This window comes from Astatotilapia calliptera, chromosome 11 (assembly GCF_964374335.1).
Source record: "Astatotilapia calliptera chromosome 11, fAstCal68.1, whole genome shotgun sequence".
In the NCBI taxonomy this organism is placed as follows: domain Eukaryota; kingdom Metazoa; phylum Chordata; class Actinopteri; order Cichliformes; family Cichlidae; genus Astatotilapia; species Astatotilapia calliptera.
This window is the reverse complement of record NC_137432.1, coordinates 15,597,526-15,625,334: the sequence shown is the minus strand read 5'-3', so window position 1 is coordinate 15,625,334 and position 27,809 is coordinate 15,597,526. Positions and strand designations below refer to the sequence as shown.

Below are 27,809 nucleotides of genomic sequence, written 5' to 3'. Positions count from 1 at the left end.
CATCCATTTATGTCCATTTTACTGCAAATCCCCTGATACCACACCCACTCTTTCCCATGCACACACACACTCATATTGTCTCATTTTCTCTCACACACTGACACACACACAATAACAGTATACATTATCTCAAGTAAACACGCTAACTCAACGTCACAGATGATGTCTTGCCGACTTTTGACTCATTTCTGATAGTTCAGCATTCAGCAGTGGCGTCTTGTTTAAGCCAAGCAGCACTTGAACAAAGATGAGAGGGAAGAGGGGAAAAAAAGACAGAGGAAGAGGGAGGAGGGACAATCTAAAAGCTACCCATCCCCCCTCTTTGTAAAAAAAAAAAAAAAAAAAAAAAGTAGAAAGAAATGCGTGCCTTGCCATGATTTCCTCTCTCACTTATATGAGGCCACTGTTTTACTTTCTATATTTAAGCACTCAAGAAAATGTAAAACACTCAGACACCCCTATAGCTGTGTCTATACATGCACCGTGGCATTGGTTTCAGTGCTAACAGCTTTGCCACTTAAGGCAACAGGTTTCTATGAGCATAAGCAGTTTTCAAATGACACTAAACTCTAAATGTTTTCTTTCGACATAATCTTCAGTCATTTGGGAGAAACTAACAATGGCCAACCCTAAACTGACACATTTCAACGTCAGCTGTTTCTAGCATGGCTTCTGTGTAAAAGCTATTGACAGTGGCCTGAGCTGTGTGTGCTTCTGTGTGTCTTTGTGTGTTTGTGTATATGTGGGTGGGTGATCCAGGCTTTACTTTGCAGAAAGGATTGGGGGTCGGTTGGCTGTTGTGAAGTAGGACGGTGCTGGTGTTGGTGTTGCTTGGTGGGGGTTTCGGGGCTTCTTGTCTCCCTTGCGCACTCATTACTTTGGTAAAGTAAAACTAGATAGGGCTAATTACAAAGTGGGTTTGAGCACTTGAGGGCTATCCAAACAACAGCTGTCTGTGGCATAAGCAGGAGAGTCAAACACACGGTTGTCTATACAGACACACACAAGCATCTTGGATATAATTAGCAAGATAGAGATAAGTGGAGGGCAATTCAAGAAGTCTGTTATGTGTTTTCTGTGCACTGCAAAACAACTATTTACACCTCTTCACAATGGCTAATAAAAACTTGCTTATTTGTGCTAAATGTTGTGTAAATGTGCAAGAATATATATCAAGCAAGTATAATTATTACAGTTCTGCAGAAACAACCCCTGTAAATGCTGACATACCAGTGACAGTAAGGCTGCACATGTATCGTCAAATAACACTGAGTCTCAGCCTGTGAACCACTGTGGGATCACAAAATAAATGCAAGGGGTTGTGGGATGATTAATGAACCTCTGGCGCACAAATTTGCGTAGGGTTTTTTTAAGGTTTTTTTTCCCCCTTAAAATCTTTAGACTGTTTATTTTTCCTGTTTATGAAATGCTGGACTCTTTTTAGGTCATGGAGGGAAACTCTATTTGGTAAAACAGTGACAAGTTGCTCCAGCTAGAGACTCATTTGTTTTGCAATGGATCCGAAGCCAAAAAGGTTGGGAATAACTGCTTTAATACATTAAAATGACTTCAATTCCATAATAGACTTTGTTCTGAAATATAAGTAGCAATAAAAACAGTTCTTAGAGACAGAAAGTGAAATTATAAATCTTTAAAAAATAAGCATAAAAGTACATAAAGTACAAAAACCTAAACGTTTGCTAAGATATAAAACTTTATAATACTTGCCAACAATATGTGTCTATTAGTTTTCCCACCTGAGGACGGTGAATGTACTGCATAGAAAAATCAAGGCCGCTGAGCCATGTGTGCTGCTTTCTCAGGAACTAATTACTGAAACCACGTGCTGCAGTTTTTATCTGGAATGACAGCTTGCATACACCTGCCTGCACATGTGCACATCACACATGAAAAAGCCTTCCTGTGACATATTTTACTTGAGTATTTATAGCAAGTAGAGAAGAGCCAGGTAGGTAATAAATATCTAGCAAGCAGATCTTTTCAAAAGGACAGGACTGCAGCCAGGCACTCTTACAAATATGTATCCTCAGTGAACTTGAGCACTGATTTGGTAGATGGGCATTTTACAGTACAGTGTCTTTTTGATTCTGATTAGGCATCCTTAATAAAGACCTTATAAGTTTTAACAATTTGCTTTATCATAGTTATTAAATGATTCAGTACTGATTTATATTTCAAAGTCATTACCCATTAATGGGAGGATTCAATCATTATACAAGCATTAGTATATGCTCATGAACTTCCCATTTTCTGATAAGCCATAAACTCTATAGTTAGATAAATAATTAATGAATGCTTTTAATATTCGCTTGTGCAGTTGTTGTAAAATGGATTCAGATCCAGAATATTTGCAGAAATAGAAATAAAGAAAAGTGATAGTCAGATTTTACTACCTGACAATCCAAAATTTATGTCATATAAATCACATGTGCTATATATACAGTATAAATGTGTGCAAGTCTGACAATAGTAGCAGAAAAATAAAAATTCAATTTTTCAGGACTGATAATGGAGGGAGTGTGTGTGTGGGGGTGGACACGATGGTGAGTGAGAGTGGTTAAGGGGAGGGTTAGGTGAGTGGGCATTTAAGCAGATTTTACATATAACTCCTATTTATGATTTTGGAAGTGTCTGCAAAGCAGCTAATATAAGAGCCTGAACTATTTTTGCAGCTCACATCCTGTTTCATGCATCAGCTGTAGAGCTGGGCTATGAAGTGGAAAAACTATGATATAGAGATGCAGCCATACTCTGACATCTTTTGATTGATTATTTTTTTTAAAGTTGTGCTTATAATCCTTATAGGACTTTTTAATGTTTCTTTAAAGCACAACCTGTTTATGTGTTTAAAGAATTAAAAAGTTTTCATTGCAATTATTAAGATGGACCTGAATTGAGGCATTAATTGCAATTATAAAACTATTTTTAAGAGAATAATTTTAATTTTTATGATGATCAATAGTTGGAGCCATTAACTGCAAATGAAGCCCAATGCAAACTGAATTTTACATGCAATGTATAATGCGTTTTATTGTGGTATTTGCACTGGTGGCTACTAGGTGTAATATTAAGAATTCCTTGTACTTGTAGATGTAGTTGTAGACGACAAAATGAGCCTACATGGTTATGAGTTTTTTTTTTAGGTCTCTGGTAAGAAATGATCAGGGCCCCAACATGTGCTGACGCTTTACCACAATACAGTTATTAATTCTCGATTTCTACATCACTAGCTATGTGACCTCGGTTACAATGATGTTGTACTTAATAGAAAAAGGGTCACCTAAAACCACTGTTTGTAAAAAGCCTTCCATCTCAGGCTCACACAAACACACTCGCACCTACACTTACGCATGAAATTGCAGTCATTTATGGGTTTTTTAACCAACAAATTTGTACGTGACCCTTCCTTGAAGTTCCATCAAAATGTGTTAAAAGCCAACGAGTAAATAAAGAAAAGCTGACAACTTGCAGAGGTGATCTTATATTTTTATCCACTACCCTATCACTGCCTCACATGTGCTCCATTTTACAGCAGGTGCCAGACCAAAAGAAAGAAATGCTTTAAAAATTTGATTTTAGAATAATGTATGCTTTTTAGCTGATATAGTTAGCAGATCTAACAGACCTTTTAAGATCATTAGCACATTAAATAATTTAGGAAGTCTGTGTTATTGACATTTGAGTGAATTGTGGTGAAATGTTTCGCAGCCTCATTGTTGAATCACGGAAACATGGACATTTCAGCAGTAGTGCATTTCTGTCTACTTGCAGAGCTTGCTAGATTGAAATAATAGAGCCTCATGCCAGACAATAATGTGAGTTAAGTCCTTTAGGCAAGCAGCTGCAGAGATAGCCAAACAAAAGATAATCAATATCATATGGTGTGTCGCCTGGAGTCTAGACTTTAGCCTCTCGCCGGCATACTCATCATATGCCTTTGAGTGGTTGTCTATCACCGCAGTCAGTGTCAGGCACAATGTCAAACAGGCAACACGTCTAGGGCTCAGTGTTAATTACAACATCACTGCACAAATAAACACGATGGCAATATGACAGCTTGCGACACAAGGTATCATTGCGGGTGTGACTAAGCAAGTTAGCCAGATTAAAATAGGGCAGATTGAAATTTGGGGAGCTGAAAAAGCTCACATATTAGTTAGATGTTACCAAATCGCACAACGCACACAAAGGTAAAACGGATGTCACTTATAACTGCACATGATTTGCATGAGACCGAACAGCACAACAGCAGTGGCTTCAACATCGCTATGTGAGCTGATGTATAGAACGCATGTACACAAGCTTTATTCGCCTTTTCCTGCCACATCAAATACACATGTGCACATACTACCAGCTCCTTCTCTTTCCTCCCTGCTTCTTTTGAAGCTGAGGACAGACAGAGCTGTCTCTGTGTTTGGATTAAAGGGCTGCGACAGGAGCGGACACTTCCCTTCTCCTGTGACAGGGTGTAAGTGAGAGGTTCGCTGTCGCCAGTAAAATAAACCATGGGTGCATGTTGGTGACTTCCTGTTTGCCTTGTGTAAGTCAGACATGGGATCCTCATATGGCTTCTGCAACACGCTCACACAATGACAAGTTGTAATGATGAAATCCAACCCTGTGATAGTCTATGTAGCCCCCACCTCCCCCTGATCGGTGCTTTTTGTCTTTTTTGTTTGCTCTTGCAGCACCTTGTTTCTGAACATGCATGGCTGCCTTTGAAAGAGCACACTGTACGTGTACTGTCTGCAGGGAAGGGTGAGCAGTAGTTTTGCTTGTAGGGATCATGCAGCTCTGTTTTTTGTTTTTTTCACTTGCACTTTTAGTCATCTTAAAATCCGCTTCATTAGTGTGTCTAATGTGTATGCATTCTTGCAGTGAGTGTAGGGCTGCACTTGCTCCTGCATCTGCAGCTGTGACTGTTCAGAAATTGTGTGTGTGTGTGTGTGTGTGTGTGTGTGTGTGTGTGTGTGTGTGTGTGTGTGTGTGTGTGTGTGTGTGTGTGTGTGTGTTTTAGAGTGATAATTCTGCTGAGAGGCAGGCAGACAGTACAGGGGAGGGTGAAGGAGGAGGAGGAGGAGGAAGAAGAGGAGGAGGAGGAAGAGGAAGACAATGTCAGCGCTGCAGTATGATCCTGTATCCATCAGGCTGCCTCCTGCAGTCACCGCTGCTTAAAATGCACTGCCACAAACACACACACGCATACACACACAGGAAATGGCCTCATTTAGTGTAGCACACAGTGCGCAGTTTCTCATTCCAGATGGGATTATGATGTTATTATTTCACGATTACACCAAATAACTATATTAACAACAGAACACAACCTGGGACTTCTCAATCAGTCACCTTCCCTTTATACAGAGAAGACTTTTCAACAACCCCCCTCCCCTGCCTGATACACCGATACACACCTCACCATTCCTGGTCTAACAACAGCAACAGGAGCCAGTCATTCACCTTAATATTCATCATCCCTCCTCGTGCCAGCAAATTAGCCATTACAAGCATGATTTAATGATGTTTGTGCTGTGATGCTAGAACATTAATGCTGATCCGGTGACGTAACACAGATTTGCATTCTATTGGGAGTTTTTTGTTTTTTGTTTTTTTTTTCCTTCCTCTTTGCAGGTGGATGTTCTGGCCCCAACTGAGAACAACATTTCTAAAATAGCATTGAATGATCACTCATGTGGGTGGATCCACCCTCACTTCCCCTCCCCACCCTATGGAATTTGATAAGTTGGAGAGGAAAGGTGGCCGACCAAAACAGAACAAGAGAGAGAGAGAGAGAAAAGGGAGGGTGGGAGAGTAGGGGTAGAATGAGAGAAATGTGAATTTAAAAAAAAAAAGGAAGGGAGGGGAGGAGTGTAAGCAGGAAATAGATGAGATCCAAAAGCAGTGTGAGATCAAGTCAACAAGACCGAGAAAAAGAGAGAGAAAAGAGAGGGGGGGGGGGGGGGGGGGGCAGCACTTCCTCCTGTATGGCAGTCACAATGAAGAAGTAAGAGAATATAATCTTCCTAAATTCAAAATCATATGCAGCTGGTCTGGCAAGCTTTGTTTCATCACCTAAGAAGACAGAAAAGCTGCGAGCGGGTCACACGCAATTTACCATGAGGAAGAAAGAGAAATGGTTTCTGTACCAACAAGATTTATTTATTTCCAACCTATAAAAGACATTTGATTTCTCTCCTGGTCTGAGCAGAAGTGTCATCTGAGTCCAGAAGACGGTGTTATTTATTTATTTCAAAAGAGAGAATGCGATATATCCCCCATAAATATTTTACATTCTACAGCAAGAGGTGGGCTTCCTCCTGCTGCTCACAGATACTGTATGTGCTCACGGGCTGGTTAGGCAACAAAGCATCCCTCCACACCCCCACCCACATACCCCAGCACTCCCCGAGGTATCTCCTTGAGGGTTCTCCTTGCACTCCTCTGCCAGCTGACAATTAGCATGCAGTTGCTAATGCACTAGGAGCTAATTGAGCACAAGGGGGCTGGAGGTGTCAGTCACTGGAGAAGGCTTGTATATGGGAGCATATACTAGAACTGCCATTTTAAGATAAGAAGGGATAAACTTGGAGAGGAATGTGGGTCACAGCATGAGGCAAATTAAAGTAAGACAGGTTAGCCCCCTACCAAAAATAGCAAATATTTATCACGTGTTAAATAGAGGAACAAAAAACCCCCAAAAAACAGATAATTTATTGCTTTGTGGGTGTGAGTCATATTTGCTGCTTACTGATGCTTGAAGTAAATTGTGGATTTCACATTCACGTTCTCCTTTTATTTGAAACTCTAGTTAGGTAATACAAATAAATAAATAAATAAACACTGATGCCACACACACTAATGTGAATCAGTGCTGGCTGGAGAACTGCACTATCACTGTGTTAAAACCAGGGGTAGCTATTATAAGAGCTGCCCCAAGCTCTGTGTGTGTGTGTGTGTGTGTGTGTGTGTGTGTGTGTGTGTGTGTGTGTGTGTGTGTGTGTGTGTGTGTGTGTGTGTGTGTGTGTGTGTCTGCCACGCATGCACAAGTAGATATGCATGCAGCACTTTGGAAATGCATGCATGCACTGTTTATCTAGATGTGCCACCAGTGCAATATTTATCAGAAATCCAAATCCTTTTTTTCTAAAAAGGTGAAGGTTCATTTGGGTATATTTAAAAAAAAAAAGATTGGGTGCAGACTGAAGGGCAACAAACGACAGAGAAGCTTCTCTGCTGGCTCGTTCAGAGAGAAAAAGACAGAGAGGCAAAGAGGGGGGAGAGAGAGAGAGAGGACACCTTGGTGATGTGTGTGTGTGTGTGTGTGTGTGTGTGTGTGTGTGTGTGTGTGTGTGTGTGTGTGTGTGTGTGTGTGTGTGTGTGTGTGTGTTTGGCCTGACATTCCCTCTGACTTGGAAAGCAGGAATGAAGAGAAAGGGAGGCTGTTTTAAAGACGGCTCTTCTCTAACAGGAAGTATCTGAACAGTGACTCACACGCTACATGGAGAGAGAGTATGGAGGCAACTACATGGAACTACATATCTCTAATGTGTGTGTATGATGAGTTATAAATATAAGTGGGATTGCATAAATATGCATAAAAAAATAACATGATAATAATGAACATCAATAGCGCTAGTGAATGTGTGTGTGCGTGCGTGTGTGCGTGTAAGGAAGTTTACATGCACTCTTGTGTTCTGGTTAAATCAAATTTTAAAAAATGGTGCGTTTTACTAAACAAATCTGTTAGCGTGTGCCAGAGGGGCTATCACTAATTCTCATGTGTTTAGCTCAATGGATCACATTTCAACAAGGATACGATGCCTTACTCAAAAGCCTCAGTGTGCACGTTCTTTTGTATGCGCGCATTTGGATAGGAGTACTGCTTAATTCTGAGGAATAAGCGATGCGTATCTGGTTTATGATACACAAATGTCAAATGTATATAAGGATGTGTGGATTTCAGCGTCAGTGTGTGCAAGTTCTCAGCACACCACCCCCCCTATGGAGCTCTGGGGGTTTGCCTATACTAAGAGCAGTGCCTGCCATTACAATTCCACGACTTGTCGCTGATAAGATGTCTGTGTATCTTAAGTCACTGGTATATCAGCAGTCAGCAACATGGCTCCCTCTCACTGCGTCGTGCTGAGCAAACAAGCCTGACCTCTGCGCAACACCCACAACAACACAGCAGAGTGACAGTTATTACACATGACTTCAGAGTACAATAAGCTACAGAGCATTTTGTTAGCAGTAGGGTTGATTTGCATAGTATTGTGATGTTTATGCCTGGACAATTTAAAAAAAAAAAACTTGCTCTGGTGGTTTAATGAAAAGCATTTTTTAAAGGTCCCACACTGATATACAGTTTTAAGTGTAATCACAATTGTTGGAACTGAATAAGCATGCGTGTCCACACTTTTCCACACCTTTGGGCTATCGCATTCATTTTTCATGCTTTTCCAGACTTTCCAGTCCTGCAAGGGAGGCACTGTTTACTCGTTCCTGTCTCACATTTTTTGGGGCATGTTTAAAAACAAAGAGAAAAAAGTGAGCCAATTAATCAAACAATTTCATTTTAACTAAATTTCAAAAAAATAGAACTAGCAGCGGGTGTGTGTGTGTGTGTGTGTGTGTGTGTGTGTGTGTGTGTGTGTGTGTGTGTGTGTGTGTGTGTGTGTGTGTGTGTGTGTGTGTGCGCTGACAGTCATTGAATTTCTCCTATGTCTGTGTATTGGACATTTTAGTATTGACCTCTCTGTGTTATTCTGTTTGTCTCTGCGTGTGTATGTGTGTGTGTGTTTGTGCATGTGTTTGTGTAACAGGATTAACAACCTGCTTAACTTAAACCAGACTATAGTCATGCATTCCATCAAGAGGAAAAAGAAGAAGAAGATACACGTTGTAAGACTATCCTACCAGTTTTAAATCTTTAAACTGAGGGCAAATTCTGTCTGTAAATCGCTTGTATAGTTACCGTGTCAGGCTTATACTGGCTTTACCACAAGGACAAGTAAAACAAAACAAAACACTCAATGTTTAACAAGCAGAGAATGAGACAATATGCTGGCAGCATATTATCTATGTGTCGTTGTACAGTATGTAACAGCTGTGTTAAAAAAGGGAAAGAGGTTCTCTCAAGGTTAAACACACAATGTAGTTACTCAGATTTTGTTAACCATATGGTTAACAATATATATTTATATATATATATATTGGTTTATCTTACTGCAATATGTAAATATATATATATATATATATATATATATATATATATATATATATATATATATATATATATATATATATATATATATATATATATATATATATTGCAGTAAGATAAACCTTATCATCTCTATACTCTAGATAGATCTCAACAACATCCTGGATCAACTGTCAATATAATCAGACTCGACGGGAGAAGAGTGAAATTTCATCGGCACCTTGTGTCTTTATGTGTCGTGGCATTAAAAAACAAAACAAAACAAAAACCTGAGCGTTTTTCTAAGAAGTGGTTGGGTTGGGCAGTTTCACACTCCTGACGCACTTTTTTGAGTCCTTAGCAGTATCAACAACTTTTCGCTGATGAGACAATAGCAGATAGTTCCATTTAATGCGTGAGAAACCATTCGGTTGGAGAAGAGGGGTGTCAGGAAATTGCCAAAACACTCACCCAAAGACGAAGTCGAGCATATTTATTTTAAGTCACGAGCCTGTGTGATATGAACGGTAAGAGCTGAGTTTATGCATGTGTTACAAAAACGAAGCACAAGCGTGATGGTCGAGTGAAAGCGGAGAGGAAACCTTGCCCCCCCCCCCCCACCTCACGGGACAGAATGGATTCGACCTACTCAATCATACTCTTCAGCATACACTGCAAAGAGCATGCTTTCACCTTTAGGATTGTCTGTGCTTCTTGAAGTCACCCTGGATTATTCTTTTGGATAACGCAGGTACGCACATCTCGTCTTTCCCTGCCTTTTAGACACATAGAAAAACACAGGGGCGATCTCGTCGGTGTTTGGATTTGGTTGTAGGTGGTATGCGATTGTCTGATCTAGATTTATAAATAGGTTACATGCAAGAAAGGGTGTAGTGGTTGGTTTAAATACATATGTATTTCTATATATATAACAGTGTGTGTGTATATATCGTGTATGGCTATCACAATGTAACATAACCAGAAGTATGTACAAGTGTGTATAAATTCTCCACTCTTTACAGATTTACAGACACTGAGTGAGTCACAGCAGTTTGATGATACTTCGAATTTGTGAGACTCCTCATACCTAATGTGATCCTTCAAAAAAAAAAAAAGAAAAAAAGGAAGGATAGAAAAAAGGGACTAAACCAAACTAACGCGTTTGAATAAAAGGTGGAGTACTTGGTTAATATGCTCCACCGACATCCTTCAGCTCAGGCAAACTTTCCATCAGCTCGACACACACACATACACACACACACTCATCTCTTCCTTGAGTAATGTTTTGGATAATAAACTCTATCATTGCAGCATCAGAAACACAGATGGCAGCTGTAGACTTCTGAGTAGTGTTAAAAAAAAGAGGCAGCTCAGAGGCTCAATACAGAAAACATCCAAGAGGAGGAAGAGGAGGAGGAACAGTTTCTCTCTCTCTTTTTTAGAGATTGTTTTATTCACACGGAGGGTGGAGGTGGACGTTAGGGAAGGATGGGGGCAATATCCATATTAGGAAGCCGTGTCCTACATAATAGACATGGCACAACTGCCACTGAGCAAGGCACAGGTGCCGGGCAGCAGTCGGGGTCCGGTGGCTCTTTTAGACCTTACATATGAGGATCTGAAACCGCTGGAAGCTCTCTGGTGTGTCGCGTTTCTTCTTCTTTCAATCTCTGCGCCTGCTGAAGCTCTCACAATCTGCATGCGGGGTGTGTGCCCGTACGCGTGTGTGTTGGGGGGGGGGGGGGGGGGGGGGTTGATCGTGTAGTTCGTGTGAGATAGTGTAAGTAGGAGCTACTACTTGCCCCCCCGCAGTTGATGACACACACCTACAGGATGTGTGCCTGCTGTTATGGTAAAGGTTCACAATAGCACTAAGCTCCAACCGGGGGGGTTACTGCAAGACAATTGGGATGACTGAGGCTTGTTTCGCCTTGTTTCACATAACCGTGTACGTGACGTGTACATACAGGTGACTGTGATACAAAAATGAGGGAGTGTATGTGCGTGTGCAAAACTAAGCCCAGAACACCAGTGTCAAAGGGATTTCATACCAATATAACACACGAGCACATTTGCGCACGGGGGTCATTGTGAGATGAGCGTCTTCTTCACTTCTCTGTACACTTTATCATTAATTGCCAATACACATGCGGGCGCCAGTTCACGTGTCCCTGATAGGAAGCGATGGACATACGTGAAAGCACGAAGAGTGGAATGTGCGTCCTCTGCGTGGGGGGCAGAGGTTTGGTGACACCGCGAGGACAAACTTTTTTTCTTCGCTTTTGTTCGCCTTCGATCTTGCACCTCACCGTTTCACAAACACAATCTCTCTCTCTCTTACACACACAGATGGGGCTTCTTTCCATGCACGGTGCGTTCAGGTGCTCTCATAACCTCTGCCATTCACATGCTAGAAAATGTGATCAGAAAGTAGTGTGTGGTGGTTTTAAAAGAGGAAGGATTTGTTGAATCTCGCTGTGACATGGGGGATGTTGCATGGCTTATGAAAAGATAGTCTGTGCGGACCAGCCTAGTGTGCTTCCTTTACTTGAAACGCATGCGAATTGTAGGAAATGGAGTGACTCAACGTGAAAAGTAACAAATACATGAAATTATTAATTTTAATGAAGTGACATCAAAAACTACAGGCTAATCTAAATCAACAATGCCCTGCGGAACCTTTATTTCCAATCACTCAATAAATGTCTTACTCAATGCAATCCGCAAAGTGACGTCTTCCAACGTTATCTGATCATTCTGTGTACAAAAGTTATTGACTCAAAAGACGAGCAGATGAGAGAAACCAGAAAATACAGAAACTATATAAATGCCTAAGCAAAAATAATTACCATTTAACTGGCTAGCACCTCTAACAACACACGCCATAATGTACACTATCTTTTAGAGCCGTATTCAACATACAGTAGTATTTGTTTACGTCGCTGCTAAATTTACTACATAATTCCAACCGTGTGTCACTTTATCCCTGAGTCATGACATATCCGACAACACCTAAAAGCATCAACAGCAGCGAAACGACAAGAGACAAGACAGACAGAAAGAAAGAAGCAGAGAGAGGAACCTGTACTGTGGTAGCTACAACACAAGGAGACAGGAATTCGGCCGAGATAATAATAATAATAATAGTAATCGTGCAGGATTGTGGCGAAGTTGATCAGCGGGCTGCTGTTGTCAGTCGCCGCACTGGCTCACACAGCGGGGTCTCCTCTGTATCTCTGCTGGATCTGGACTCTTGGACGCTTTAGGAAACCTGCACCCCCCGCCCCCTTTCTTTCTCCGACTGTTTGAGCTGCTCAGCGTTGTTTTAACTGGTGAGGAAGTGAGTTCACATAATTATTACTGTTTGTAATTTAGAGGGTGTGTTCGTGCTGGCTGGTCTTGCTACTACTACTACTACTGCTGCTGCTACTACTGCAGCAGCTGCTGGTGCTCCTGCAATCTTTGGCTGTTACACATTCTTTAGTTTGAAACCTTGTCATTTCCTTTAAGTGAGAGGCGAGAGAGAAGTGACTAAGAGAAGGTCAGTAAAAAAAAAAACGGCATGTGCTACAGTGGAGATAAGGGTCATTTTGGGGAATGTTTGACTGATAAGTGGAACCTTGTGGCTAGGAAAAGCAACAACAACAAAAAGAAGAAGTAGAAGCCAACATAATCCTGTGATACACTTAGGAATGGTGCTATGCAAATAGTAGGCAAAACTGACATCCCAAAGGAGCTTCACGGGGATATTAGAACTATATCATAAAACACTTTCAAACGTCTTAATGGTAGCAGTAAGTGTAAATGATAGCTGCACTGTAGGTGATAAAGGAGGATAAAACAAAATCAATAAAGTGATGCATATTATAAGGGGTTGTAAAGAAAGTTGTCACTGGAGACAGTTATGTAAAAGCATAGTTTGCAGTAGAGATAGAGGAGAAAGTGTGCGCATGCATGGCAGTGTGCACATGTGCCAAAACAGGCTCACCTTCCTGCTTTGTAGTTTGAGCAATACAGATGATGAAAAAACACACAGGGAGGGAGGAGGGGGGTAGCTGTTCTCTTTATCTGCTGGTGTAGGAAGTTTGACTTCAAATAGGAGCCTAAATAATGGTGGCTTTGTATCGAGTGGAGTTTCCACACACACACACACACATGCGTATACACCAAATACTGTGATATTCAGCTGTTCCCTACAAGTAAGAAAATTTTGGCAAAAGGGTTGTGTTCCCTTCACTGTCCCCCGCTACAACGGCTTTGTTTCTAATTGTGCACGGGACTCTCAGCTGCCAGTTTTCTCTTGTCTATTTTCTTTGAGATTGACTTTCTGTGGCATACTGTTTTCCCCTGTAGCTGTTGAAAGATACAGCATTTTTCTTCTGTGTAAGGGTCACAGACACAAACACATACAGAAAGAGAAAGAAGTAGAGAGCGGAGGGAGCGAACAAGGGAGGAGGGAGGAAGAGAGGCAGAGTGTGTTGTTTTGCAGACAGGATTACATTGTCTCCCCCATGTTAGATTTCAGACATTATGTTAAATATTTCTAGGCCTGCGACTCTCGCCCTGTGCTCGTGCCAGCAAATATAACACCCTGCAGCACGGCACAACAACAATAAATGATCTAACTTCCCCAAATTGACTGTTAGATAATAAATAGCAGTTACGTGTGATCTGAGTCTCATGGATACTAACAAGAATAGGTGTGATAGGCAAACAGATTTAGTCAGTTATGGAGGGGGGTGTTTGGGGAAAAAAGTAGTTTTTCTGAATGTTTAATTGATTTTTTTTTGTTTGTTTAGTTTTTTTCCTTTTCTTAATCCAAGAGTGAAGGAAAAGCTGTAAACAGGATTAGCTGACGAGTTCAGCGTTGGGGGTATTATTTTTTCTTAGAAGGTTATGTCATAGAAGTAAATAAGCAGTGACGTCACTTGTTGACCATCGCAGCAGAGTGAAAGAGGAACATGACCTGTGTTTAAATGTGAATTATGACGGTTCATCACTTGACTAATACAAATGTAAGTCATGTTCAGGGAGTTGAGAACTTTTTGGAAAGCACAGATGCCTCACATTCACAAACAAGTCCCCGGAGAGCTTATGCATGGCTCGAGTGAAGCCTTTGTGTTTGATTGCCTTCCACCTGCGTGTCTTTGCATAAACCGAAGAAGTGCTGCGTATATCTTCAGTAGAACTGCCTGTCTGTCGCACGTAGTTTGTGCACTCAGTTTTCCATCCCTGTGCTTATCAAGATCAAACTCTGAGCCATACCTTGACTTTTTATCTTACCCTGACACTTTTTTTTTTATTTGTAAAGTTCATCCAGCCCCTAACTCCTCCCCTCCTGTTCTTCCTGTATCTGTGGGAGTAAAATTAGCAATTAAATTTTTTTTTTTTTTTTTTTTTGGAGTGGGGGTTTGTATTGTCCCTTCAGAGTGTAGAAGTGTTTTATTGGTGTGGCGAGAAACAATGAGGACAAGGCAGGGCTTTGTGGTGGCAGAAATGCATTTTTAACCCATGTGAATGAATGGCGCCTCACATTCCACAGCAGCAGGCTCTTTACTGAATGGCAGCACTAACTCGGCTGTTTTCATTACTCATTACTGCCTTGTGCCTTTTCACCATGTACAGAGTCATTTACCTTCACCACACTGGAGGGGGGTTAAACACTATACAGACTCTTGTTTATAGTCGATTTTCAGAACTGGACATGGGGTAAAACTTATGATTTGCCTAACTGTCTCTTGCTCAACAATCAGTATTAAAGCTGCTCTAGGATATAGACATTAAGAAAGGATGAACTGATAATGTTCAGTGGGAAAGTTCTGCTTGTAGTGATATAATGTGCATGATCTATTGTGACTTTTTAGCTCAGTGTTTTGTCTGTCTGGCCTCGAGCTTTATTGTTCCACTTCATTGTTGATGCTCTCATTGAGTCATTTCCAGCATAGACCTTAAGAGAAAAACTTCATAAATAGTCAGTGTAAAGAGCAAATCATTGGCTAAAAAAAGTGTATATTTTTCTTATGAACTGATGGGAAGTAAAAAAAAAAAAAAAAAAGAGTCGGCAAGAAACATGAATGTTCCTCTTCATAAGCAGGGTGCACAGATTTAAAACAACAATAATAATCCCTGTTAGTATCTTTTTCAGAAAATGGCAATGGCTTAAGTGTCTAAATCTTTTAGTAAAGACCTTTGTAAAAATCCTTTTTCCCTGTAATACTGGGGTGTGAGCATTCTCTGTTGGTGGTATCTAAGACCTTGCTGAATTCACAGAGAATGGTTCCAAAGCTGGCTAATTGTGTTGTCCTGCATACACAATTCGTAAATCCGATCCATTCAGTCCATTTTCCACTGTAATTACTACCCTGCTTTGAGCGTACTTTCTCATCTCTGTCCCAACCGTTCGTGGCAATGTTGTGTGGTTTGAAACTATAATTGATATGAAAGGAAAAAAAGTAATCAAATCAGAGGACAGATATGTTTTTGTGCAGAGGCATATAGTCTGAAGTCATTCCGTGTGCCCTGCCGCCCCCCCCCCTTCCCTCTCTCAGCTCTTCCTTGTTATGTTTTAGATCATATCAGCGCTTTTTACATGAAAGCAAACATGTACGCATCTGCCTTTACATGGTTAAGTAACTTTGTGACATGCTGAAGTTGGATTGGAGATGGGCAATGATGAACGCAAAAACAATTTTCTGGTATGAATCAGAAATGGAAGAGGAAAAAAAATCAAACAATTTATTGTCTTTTTACTGGTGCTCCACAGCCACATCATTTTAATACGGGGTCTAGTGTCTATTCTCTGGTGATGGCATTGATTCCCTGCTACATGGTGGGGGTTTCCACTCTGAAAGGGCAGTCTCTCTGTGTTAGCCTAGAAACACCAAGCTCCTGGATTAAATTATAAATGAGCCCTCCGTGGGAAACGTATTGCTTACTGCTTAGGATAATCAGAAGGAATTTTGCATTTGCTGTCATCCTACACATTTCCAGTGGATGTTTTGTCCTCTCTACTAACTTCTGTTCCTGTGGTGCCCACAGTTTTCTTAAAACTTTTGATAACAGGTGTGCAGTTAATCCCTTTATTCCAATTGCACCTGCACCCTCTACCCCCTCCCGTATGGATCAATACAGTCTGTGCCAAGCCAAGCAGCATTGTCCAGGTACTAAACTGTGAAGACAGATATCTGTCTAAATTAGACCCAAATAAAATGATGTAGTAATCAGGGGATTAAGATAGGAGAGGGGTTAAGGGGTTAGAGCTGGTGGGGGGTAGGGAGGGGATTTAGGCACAGGCCATTTTAGTCATCTACTCATAGTGTTGGGGTGGGGAGAGAAAGACAATGGTGTGTTTTTTTTTATTTTTTTATTTTTTTTATTTTTTAAATTAAGTACGCATCCATTCAGCAAAGTGTGATCTTCAGACTTGGGAAGGATTCACTTTTTCCCACCTAAAGTTTACTAATACAGTGGTGGAAAACCCCTCTGAGACAGCAAGCCCTAATAGGAGTGAATAACTTCCCTTTGAAAGCCATATATAGATTTTTTTTTTTCCAGAAAGAAACCCAGAAAAACCCAGTGTGCACATTTATATAGAGTACATCTGGCACAGCTTACTTTATATCTATCCTTACTAGGGTTACTGATACAATAATGGCAGAGCACAGTTCCCTTCATAAACTAGCTGAAGCTGGTTTAGGTGGGTGTAGGTGCAACCTACAGTAATGATTTTCAACTAAATTCCACATTTTTCATGACATTTTAATACTGTCATTTGCACACATCCACTGAGAGTCTAATGGAAACTGTTTGTGACACAAGGTAGCATTTTTAGTCATTGAGAGATTGCTCATTTCCAAAGTATTTTAGTGATGTTAGGAGTAGTTAGTGTGAGGGGTTCCTCTTACTGCAATGTATTTATTTATTTTTTTACTCAGGTTATATATAAAGTATCTATTTTTATATGTTTACTCTTTTCTTCTTAGGTATAAGCTCCCCAAGAACACATACGTTTGTTTCCATTTTAAATAATGAAATCAACAGCGTAACCCGTGTGTGTATTTGCATGTGCTTTTTATACCTGATGGTAAGAGCTGGATCTTTGGTTCTTGGTAAAAAGAAAAAACAAACAAATAGAATAAAATAACTAAATTAGTACAACACCCCCCTGAAACAGGTCAATTTGAGCTTTTAAAATTTAATACAAATCCTATATTTCCATACTTTGTAGTGCAAAATAGAAAGTACACTAAAATAATGTTAGCAGGCATTTGCAATTGCTGCTGGCAGCCTTAGCTAAATATGGCAGCTCATCCTACTAAACCTAGCAAACAAACATTTTTAAAACATCATCTCCATACCTGAGCTATGTGTGTTGTGTGTCTAATAAGCCTGGTTGCCCTGATACAAGAGCCAAATGCATGCCATTTACAAAGCATGGCAAAGTTTTCTCTTCTCTTTTTCTAGCAGCCATGCTAACTCTACATGCTAACATTAGCCTTCTGCTCTTGAGGCAAAACTTGTTAAAAACTTCAATTAGCGAACCCAAACCTCTACAGGACTCGCGCAGGATGAACCAGATATTAAATAGAAAAAGATATAACAGTCGGACTGTTATATCGACTGCTAAACCAGTGTGTCATACATTTGCGCTACATTGTACCTTTTTGACACGTGTAGGTGTGTGCCAGTATTTTTGCAGTTTTCCACCACTGACAGTTTGCCTGGTCTGATTAGCGCTATTGCTGATACTCCTACTAGTTGCCCTAATAAATAATATTTTCACCAGCTGTGAGTAGGCTGGGACCATCACTGAAATCAGGGGTGGGCCCCGCTGAGTGGCTGATGATCTGATGATCAGTGTTGGATATCGACTCCATTTATCAGTGCCGCCATTTATTAGCGGACGACGCTCACAGCAGGGTTGGGCCTGTAGGGATGCAAGCAGTGTTGCAGAGTCTTGTCAGTGCATAGATTTCTTCAGTTACAAAGAGTGGGATGTGTTGGAGAGTTTTTGCAGAAAATCTGACTCTTGCTTCAGTTCAAACACAAGCTCCTTTGCCACATTACAAGCCACATTGTCCATCACCGTCACTCATGTTGATTTTCCGCCTTACGCATTATTGACGATACAATGAAATAACAACCAGGAGCAACGCAGCGCTGAGCTGACTGCGCTGGATTCATTAGCGGCACTTATCAGGTTTGAGCTGACATAGTGATCATAGTTAATAGATTTCTGCCTGCGTCCATGAACCGAAGCTTGGCATCGTTGCTGTGATTGCTGCTGGATTAAAGAAGAGAAATAAGCTTAGCTGAGAGAAACAGCCCAGAGGACCACGTGGCTATGATTGGGGATTCAGAGAGAGAGAGAAGAGGAGAGGAACGGCAGTCTTTGTCCAGCCCAGATGTCACTGTAGTAGACTGCCCTTATTGATCTGCTGCTTTACACAAACACACACACATATCCTGCACACCACTCACATACACGGTCTAATTAGATAGCTATACAAAGGAAATTTAAGAAGTGAGACCTTCAATTTGGCTACATAAACACCATTTACTGCTGATTTATTACTTACTTTACATTGAAATATGTGTCTCGTTATAGAATATTCTTTTGTGCGTAAGCATACATCAGTTGAAGAATATTTTGAAATATCTCCATCTCTGCATTCTTTCTACCTTGCCTGGCCTGGTTTTTATGTCTGTCCTTTTTTAAGGTTTGATAAACCAAGACGACACAGTCACTTAGCATGTAGGTATCTGTGTGTGTTTCACAGGGCTCGGCAGGGAGGGGACGCAGCACCCAAACTTAATCCAAACTCACAGCAGCCCAGAGGGCATTAAGGGTGGGTGGGGGGTTGGGTGAACCCATTCCTAAGAAGAGAGGTTCATTTTTTAACATACCCATTCCCTGCCGTCTAATAAACACACTAAATGGGGATGCAAGTGCCTACAGAAATTTTTAAGAACCCCATTGCTTACATGTACAGGTTCAGATTTTTTTAAGGCTTGATTTCTTTGGAAAATTCACCACAGTCCAAAAAAACTTATATGCAGGGAAGAAGTTAAGAATAGGTGACTTCCACTTGGGCAGCACAGACAAAGAAAATGCCACTTATGGGAACTAAAAATGCAAACATAAAAAAAGAGGAAGTTATGAATAACCACTTTAAAAGTAATTGTTTTACTTCTTGCCACACTGTCCCTACACACACACACACCTCCTCATTAACTACTGTTGTTGCTCCATTCTTATATAAAAAAAACTTTAAATACAACACACTTTAAAGTCTGCTGTCTACTTCTCCACTTGACTTGATCCATCTTAAGTGCCCCATATTTACTACTACATTGCTAGCAACGTCTATTAGTTAGAAGAAGTCTTTTTGGGGGGGAGGGGGGACACAGAATCAGAGAGAAAATGGAAGAGGAGTGGATGTAGTTAGTCCAGATTGAAGGCCAGTGATGTTACATGTCTGACTAACTTAGGGAAACAAGCTGGAAATGTCTCCAGGCTACTGCAGCTAATCATTCAGCCCACAGAGGAACTGATCGTTAGCCACTGATGTCAGCCTAACCTTGCCACGATGTTTTCTAGTGAGTTGTGTTTGTATGTGTGTGCGTGCGGGTTGTGGGGGTTATAGATGGAAAGATGGACTTTACTCTGTTTAAAAAAACAAAAACAAAAAACAAACAAACATGCTGATCATAATGGATGAGGAACCGCCTCCTGCTGAGGGAATATAACATAAAAATACAACAATTGCTGTAACAAAATCCCCAAATGTTCATGTTTTACTTTTTCTCAAAATGAATCAATAGAATGAATAACAAGAAAGAGCAAAGAAACAAAAACAGAAAAACATCCAAATTTGGGTAATATTTACTCTGAGACCACTATCTATTCAACTATAGCAAAATTAAAGCCCTCTTGGAGAAGAGGGACAGTCATAGAACAGTGATTACATCATCTCTGAGGCACTGAGGAAGTAGGACCAGGAGGTGCTCTGGGTCAAGCAGGCGTCAGGTTCACTGAGGACAGAGGTGAGGGGGAAGAGGGTCGCCCAAAGACTAGCCAGCTCACCCGAAATCTCAGTGTGGCTCAGACATCCAGGTGAATTGCAAGCATGCATGCGTGATGAAATCAATCTGGATGCAGATTGGAGGCCATGTGCGTGTCTGTGATCTGCTCTCGAGGATTCTCCTGTACATGGAAGGAGAAGGGAAAACAACCTTATCACTTTAACTTTTTTTTTTATCTTTCTGTGTCTGTTCCATATGGCTGGTAGGTTATAGTTTGCAGTCAGAAGTAGCACAAATACTGAAGCGTTGTTATGACTGGGAGTGACATACGTTGCATTGTGTGCTCTTTCAAGTGAGACCAGCTGAAGATGTAGAGACTAGTTGAGCTCTTTGCCTATGTTTGTCTATTTCTTAGATCAAACTATTATGTAATATTAAAAGTAAAGTTCGCTTTCAAGAGGAAAAAAAGTTACTAAAAGATTTTTTTTTTTGTCTCCCAAGGGAACAATGAGAAGTCTAACAAATATCCTCAGGTGCTGCCACTTGAGTTAGCATCAGTTGGGACTAAAGACTACAAATCTGACAATATGAAAAAGAAAGAAAGAAATGGATGTATGAAAATTGAAAGAAGTGATCTGACTTAATCAGCTACTGAGCCTGCTTGAGTGTTTGAGGCTATTAGCTGGAGGCAACATTACCTCCTACTAACATCACACACATCATTCTGGACAGTCGGTGGCAAAGTTGCCTTTGTGTGAAAATTTGGGAAAAACTTTGTGTAGATTAAAAAAATCTGCAGCTTCAGTGGTTTTCATTTTTAGTATTCATTTAGTAATATCACAGTTATAACTGTATTTAATCTTTGACAGCATCATATCCAGTGCATTTAGCCTGTTAAGAACAGAAACCTGTTTTTGGTCTCCCATTGTGTTTCCTAGTTGCTGTCTGCTTTTTACCTCTGTTCCCAGCTGTCTCTCTGTTCGTCTGTTGCTCCGGGCCTTGCAGTCAACTACACAGGAAAGAAGAGACCAAAGATAGGGAGCTTTTTAGCACCCCCTCCCCACCTTTTCCCCCACCCCCCATCCACAACACACAACCCTAACACCCCAACATCCACAGCTACTAGCAGCAGATGCAACAACACTCTTGACGCTTTGTAAAGAATCCCTCAGCACACAGACAGCCTCCCTTTAGCTATCTGCCTGGCCTCAGTGCCCTGTTCCTACATTGTATCCAGATGTGAGGAGGATGGTTGAAGGGAGGAAGGTAAAAGGGCCCCTGGTACTGCCCTCCCCAGCCCTAGACCATGCCAGCTAATCCCATCCCAATAGCAAAGATTTATTAACAAACTCACTGCTAAAAAGAAATGAGGCCAGCAGAGCAAATACCCCAGATTTTCATTTCAATATTTGCACGTTTAAATGCTGCACATAGCAACAAACAGCGCAGTGGCCGTTTCTGCTCTTTTACCCTAAAACTAAAACCGAGGAGATGAAAATCTGTTGCTCTTAAATACAACTGGCTGCGATCATCTAATCCCTGGCTGCAGACCTCTATTTAAAGAGCGTAGCCGCTAATCCCATCGGATTATACCTGACCAACTGTACAAAATCACCTAATTAATAGTCTTAAGGATGGTCACAAAAGGCGGGCTTCCCTTGAAAATAAGACCTTAATAAATCATACAAAAAATCTGACCCATATACAGAGTCATAATCTCGGGCATAATCTCAAACACAGAAACAGGAGACTCAAGGTCAGAACTCCTCATGGTCAGGACTCGTCTAGAAACTAGAATCTGGAAGTGGGTCAAAAAACTCCCAAAACATTTTAATGCAGTAAATGCATTACTTTACACTGAATCATACTGAGACCACTGTGAGATGTAAATTCCCCCTTAAACCACTGCTATAGTTGTGCTATCTGTAACGTCGTACTGGCTTACTGCTGTACATATACTGATATGACTCCTTTAAATGCATATTGATTTTTTTTTTAATTTGGTTTGTGTCCCAGAAGCAGGTGGTGTACTCAGATTTAAGTATCTGGGCAGCAAGCTCTGTGCCATGAGAGGTAGAACTAAGGAGGAGGTTTTACGGAGCTGTGTGGGTGAATTAGAGTACTTGTATGAGCAAAAAAAATCAGTTTGGGCCAAATTTAAGTTCAAATTTAGATCTTCTGTTTCTATTTTCAAACGTCAATGGAATTGTTATGGGCAGCTTAAAACAAGTGCTGCTACTAAATGTGTGGAACTAATTTAGACTGCCTTATTAGATCAGTTCAGTGCATGAGGTATTGGTTAATTCTACAATAAATACGTAATTAATTAGGCTGCATCACACTGGAAATATAAGCAACTAGTTTTCTTAGTCTCTTGCCCTGACTCTTTCCAATGCTTCCACATTATTGTCCACGTGTACGACCACATATATGATCCTAAACTATATTTGTTGCTATGACAGTGCCATATTTTTTTTTCCTTTTTGTATGGTAGAGCCCTGCTTATCTTGAATTGATATTATTGCAAATGCAGGTTTATCAGCAGACTTTGTGTCTGCCTCCATGTGTTTATGTTTCTTATTAGAAGTTAGCTGTGTCCATTTTTAGTAACCCATCCTGCCATCTTCAGTCAGTACAATGTGTTGTGTAAAGTTGTCCACTGGTGCGGTTTGGAGAGGGGGACTGTGTGTAATCCTCAATCCTCTGTCCCTCACTTCATGTGTGAGCTGTTGCTTTTTAGCAGTGGTTAGGTGGCTGGTTGCCTGGTTTAAATGGCCTGGGTAATGCAAGCAGCTCCCACTGGAGGTTTCTGATCTCTTTAGGGAAAGCTGTGCAAACATCACTGTTTGATGCAATATTTGCCTTCTCCTATATTATCCTCAGCTGCCTGTCCAATTTAATGACTCAACATTAAGTGGTGAGCTGCGTCAAGCTGCTACAATTAAGAATTTGGGCTTTTTCTCAGACTTTCATTATCAGAATACAAAATTGATTGTTCACTGAAAAGAAGACTTGATGGGTAGATTGCTACAACTACATAACTTGAATGGTTATGGCTAAGCACATAACTCTAACCCTTCGTTGTCTTAGAGTTTTTCTTTAATATAATATACAGTCATCTTGGTGCGATAGACAAAACTTAATTCAAATTCAGTCAGATATCTCCTGGAAGTTAAAGAGTTCATCGAGATCGAGCACAGGCAAAGCTGCCAGACAGCCTTTTTTTCTACAGTTTGACTTGACCTTCAGGAGGTTTTTCATCTTACATTTTTAAAAAAGTTAACACAATAGAAAGGTATGGAACACAGTGAGTTAAAAGATCCTACAAAGTTTCTCTGATCATGAATTGAACCATGGCCATTGTGGTTGTGTGGTATGCCTTAACCACTGGTGCACCAGACATAATATTTCAGGAACAATATGTTCTGTCCAGAATTGAATGATAAACTAACTCATTAGCAGTGTAGGGACTAATGCGTTATTAGGTAACGCGTTACAGTAACTGCGTTATTATTGTGGTAACGAGCACGGTAACTAGTTATTATGCCAAAATCAGGAACGCGTTTATCGTTTCTGGGATTTAGATAGGGTCGTTATTCGTTACTTCGTGTGTTGCGTTCGACTTACCTCAGAAATTGAAACACGGACCTGGGAATGATGTCACACTCGAGTAAACGGCGTTCTGGTTAGCCTCGTCAGAGAAGTCGGGGTTCCAATATGGCGACGCCCTCGAAAACGGTTGTTTTGCTAGCCCTCTACAAAAACAAATTACTATTAAACACATATGCAGCTCATCTGCAGTCTGGAGTTACCTACATCTTCCTACTCGGAAGGCAGAATTTCCGAGTTCCGAGTACAATCGAAAGCACCACGACTGCAGTTTCCGTGTTGGACATAAAAAGTGCACGTGACGCTGTGACGTAGGCTAGAATCTTAGACCACTGAAGCACTAAATCTACCATCATATTTTATTTATCTACATGACCTGACTGGAGGAAATATTATTTTGGTTAAATATTGACTATTTATGTGGCTAAAAATATTTATTATTTTATTTTTCTTTGTGAGGCTGAAAATACTTTTAAGTTTGCCCGCCATTACTGAACATGAGGTCTCCAGTTGGTGCAGTTCAGCTGTTTTCAGTTAAGTTTACAAAGAATGGACAAACCTCACTGTGTTTATGTTGAACCATTTTTGCACTAAATTATTTGCACTATTTTGATACCTACAGCTCCTAAATGGTCTGAGGTACAGTTTAGTGTTGGCACTGCTAAAAGTATACTTTCTACCCATTTCAATGATAAAAATAAATATACCTTTCAAAAGTTTATGTCGTGTTTTGTTATCCACTGCTTCTTCCTAGTGATACTACGTACAAAGATTAGATTTATAACACTGTTGCACCAACCCCAAAATTATGTGTTTGCATTTATAGAGGTTTGAAACAATAGAAATAGATTAAAACAGACAGATAAAAAGTGAGACACAAAAACAAACATTGTTCATTTCTAATTTAGTTTCATTCATTTCATCATTAACTTGCACTCACACTACTACACTGACATTTTAGGTTCAGGCCATTAGGTGACACAGTGCATTTGTGGCAGGATAGCACTAACATGTAAGCAAGCTAGAAGACTGGCATCCTTGCTGGTATCCAGTTAGGGAACCAACACATTAATAAGAGAATTCTGAATAAAACCAAAGTTAATTTCCCTAGTAACTAGTTACTTTGAAAGTAACGAATAACTTGAGGTAACTGAGTTACTTTTGATAGAAGTAACTAGTAATGTAACTAAGTTACTAATTTAAAGTAACTTACCCAACACTGCTCATTAACTTCATAAAGTCTGTTGTAGACTACTGTAGCTCCATGAACACACTGTGACAGCTAAAGAAAAAGGCAAAGCCTGACTCTGAAAGAGTCTAAACACACTATTACTCTTTGAGGCCATAATTAGCCCCAAAGTTGCTTTGAGGTAAGCTACCAGAAGCATGGTAGCATATCAATAGCTAGAGTAACAGCATGCTCTTTGTGATTTTTAAAAGAGGTAACACATGCTAACCTTCCAGATTTAGCATCTTAACATGTTTACATTTGCTAACAAATTAAAATTTGGTGCTCAATGAAAATCACATTTAGTACAGGTTATGCTCATGAAAGTATTATCTCAATAAATACTCGAACGTCAATAAAAGTTAATGGAAAGTCATTGTGTAGAGTTTATCTTGGAACACAAACGTTAGCCAAAAAAGGTATTTCTACAAACTAGAGATGTCAAGCTAACTTAATGATGGAACTGTGTGTGATTGTACAGAGCAAAGGTTATGTGGGCAAGTAGGCTACTCTTTATAGTTGTTATATACCTTTGTTGCCATCATGTTTCAATCTGAATCAAAGTACTATGATAAACCATGTTTATCATCAGTCAGTGAGGTGCTAAATATATAAAATTCAACTGTTTTAATAATATAGCGCTGATGCCCAGCAGCTATCACCTCAAGGAATTTAATATTGTATACTACAGACCTTACAAATGAAAAGTACCACTGAATGATTTTTCTACTGAAAGCTTCAGTTTTTATTTAGCAATAATAAATAACAGGAAAATATAAGAACTACAAAAATTATTTCATTACTAAAACTGTTGTTCAAAAAGTCTGAAAACCTAGTGTTTCAGAAGTATTAGAGATTTTGTTATAGTTTCACAAACTCATACACTGCATGTACAAGATACTTGAATACAGCAATTTGTTATCATTAACTTATTTGTTATCACATAACCTATTACTAGACAGGGTGGCAGCCTGACGTTCATGCCAGTATACGTTCTGCTTGCTTCTACATGTCAATATGGTAAACCCACTACTATGTAAACAGTGCAACTGGTGCAGATCAGGTTGTGGCATGGAGTTTTATTGCAAACAGGCAGCTTGCATAATTCTGCTTGTTTGCCAGTAGAATGAAGTGATCTGGTTTTCTTAGGCCCACCTGCATCTGGAGGGAAAATAAACTGACATTGTGGGCTGATTTAGATGCATATGGAGTGTTTTCCTCCCTGTTTTGTCATATGTATATTCATCTGTTAGAAACACTTGAAGTGTCTTGGATGTAATTTACTTAGTCATTCACAGGTTTTTCATGTTTTGGAGTTTTTGTGTGTCACCTACGCAGGTGTTGTTCATCTTCCTTTTTTTGTCATGTTTTGCAAGAAAACTTGTCAAATGTGACTTTTGGCTGCTGCTTCTTTGAAACAAGCTTGTTCAGTTAAACCTCTGAAGACAGATGTTCCATCAGTATATATAGTAGCAGATTTAGATCTCTTTTTTCACTGTTATGTACAAACATTAGAAATCTGTAGTGGGAGATTTGTTGTTGTTGTTGCCTGTTTGATTTAATATTTTTCAAGTAAAATATATCAAAACAAAGTAAGAAACTTTCCTGTGTTTAAGAGCTCATGCAGGTATATGAAACGTGACAAACAGACATGCATGTTCACACGCACACATCCACATTTGAGCTGCACAGCTTGGTTGGAGGAAGAGGGGAGGGGGTTGTTACAGTGTAACTATACTAGCAGATTGTCTCTGTAGGACTGTTGGATGAATGTTAAGAGACAGTGCATTCTAGCCAATTTCCTGTGCTGTGGTTACTCTGCAAATAATCGCTGTGATGTCTGGTATTGGTGTTTGGACTCTGCTCTCCTGAAGAATTCGATTACAAGCAAAAAAAAAAGGGAGAAAATGCAGTACTAATGAGCTAAAAGTTTTTTTTTCTCTTACCAATCTTCTCAACAGACAGTGGTGATTTGCAGTCCAAATTCCTAAAAATATTGCATACGCCTGTAAAATGGACATCTGCAGTGTGCAGCTCCAACGCTGCAGCTCTCACACTCTCTCTTTCTACCTCGATCTCCCACATCTTCCCTTCTCGCTCCTCTCAGTCAGCTCTTATTATCCTAATCCATCTCCTGCCATGACTTTACATCACTATTTACCACTTATCTTCCCTCTGCTGCCCTCCTTCTCATTATTTGCTCAGCCTTTTCTACTCTCCCTGACATGCATCTATCTCCCTCTCTTGTTTCTGATGCTGCCTTGTTTTCCTCTGTATTGGTTTAGGGTTTTTCCACTGGGCGGGTTAACAAGCCAGCATGATTTCATCAATGTGAATCAGTCAGCCTGATAAGACGTGACCCAGATGGGATCTCCAGTTCTTTTTATACAGCCATCAATCACAACTACCTAGCCACATAAGCTCACACTAACAGTAATGCCTGTCAGCCTGTGCACAGCCTGAAATATGGCATGTAGCTTTAGTGCGCTCTTTAGAAAAACTCTGTCCCACATGAAAGACTAACAATGTTTGTTATTCTCATCTTGCATCCCCAATTCCTGCTTGTTGCTTCTTTTTTTCAAAATTATTTTTGGCTATGAAATCCTGGGCAGATGTTACAGTCAGTGCACACACACACGTGCACACACACACGTGCACACACACGGACACATAAACAACTCCCGGAATATTCCTCATAATGGTCAATAATAAGTTTACAGTAAC

General features: G+C 40.2%; 1 protein-coding gene and 1 long non-coding RNA gene across 7 annotated transcripts in view; one reads left to right on the top strand and one right to left on the bottom strand.

Moving 5' to 3' along the window:
• Positions 1-9,824: 9,824 nt before the first annotated feature.
• The window catches only part of LOC113031548 (zinc finger protein 516), a 50,218-nt gene continuing 32,233 nt past the window's right edge, over positions 9,825-27,809 (top strand). For 2 of the 6 annotated variants that reach the window (XM_026183700.2, XM_080307837.1), the window contains exon 1: positions 9,868-12,555. The gene's annotated coding sequence lies outside the window, so the exon portion shown is untranslated. Of the gene's footprint in view, positions 12,564-12,591; positions 12,765-27,809 lie in introns of those variants that run through there. The other 4 variants (XM_026183699.2, XM_080307838.1, XM_026183702.2 and 1 more) reach the window with 4 other exon arrangements.
• Positions 19,861-27,472, bottom strand: LOC145431767 (uncharacterized). The gene is made up of 4 exons (XR_013912063.1): positions 27,032-27,472; positions 23,876-24,003; positions 21,205-21,257; positions 19,861-20,429 (listed from the first exon to the last, which is right to left on the bottom strand). It is a non-coding gene; the product is annotated as an uncharacterized LOC145431767 (long non-coding RNA).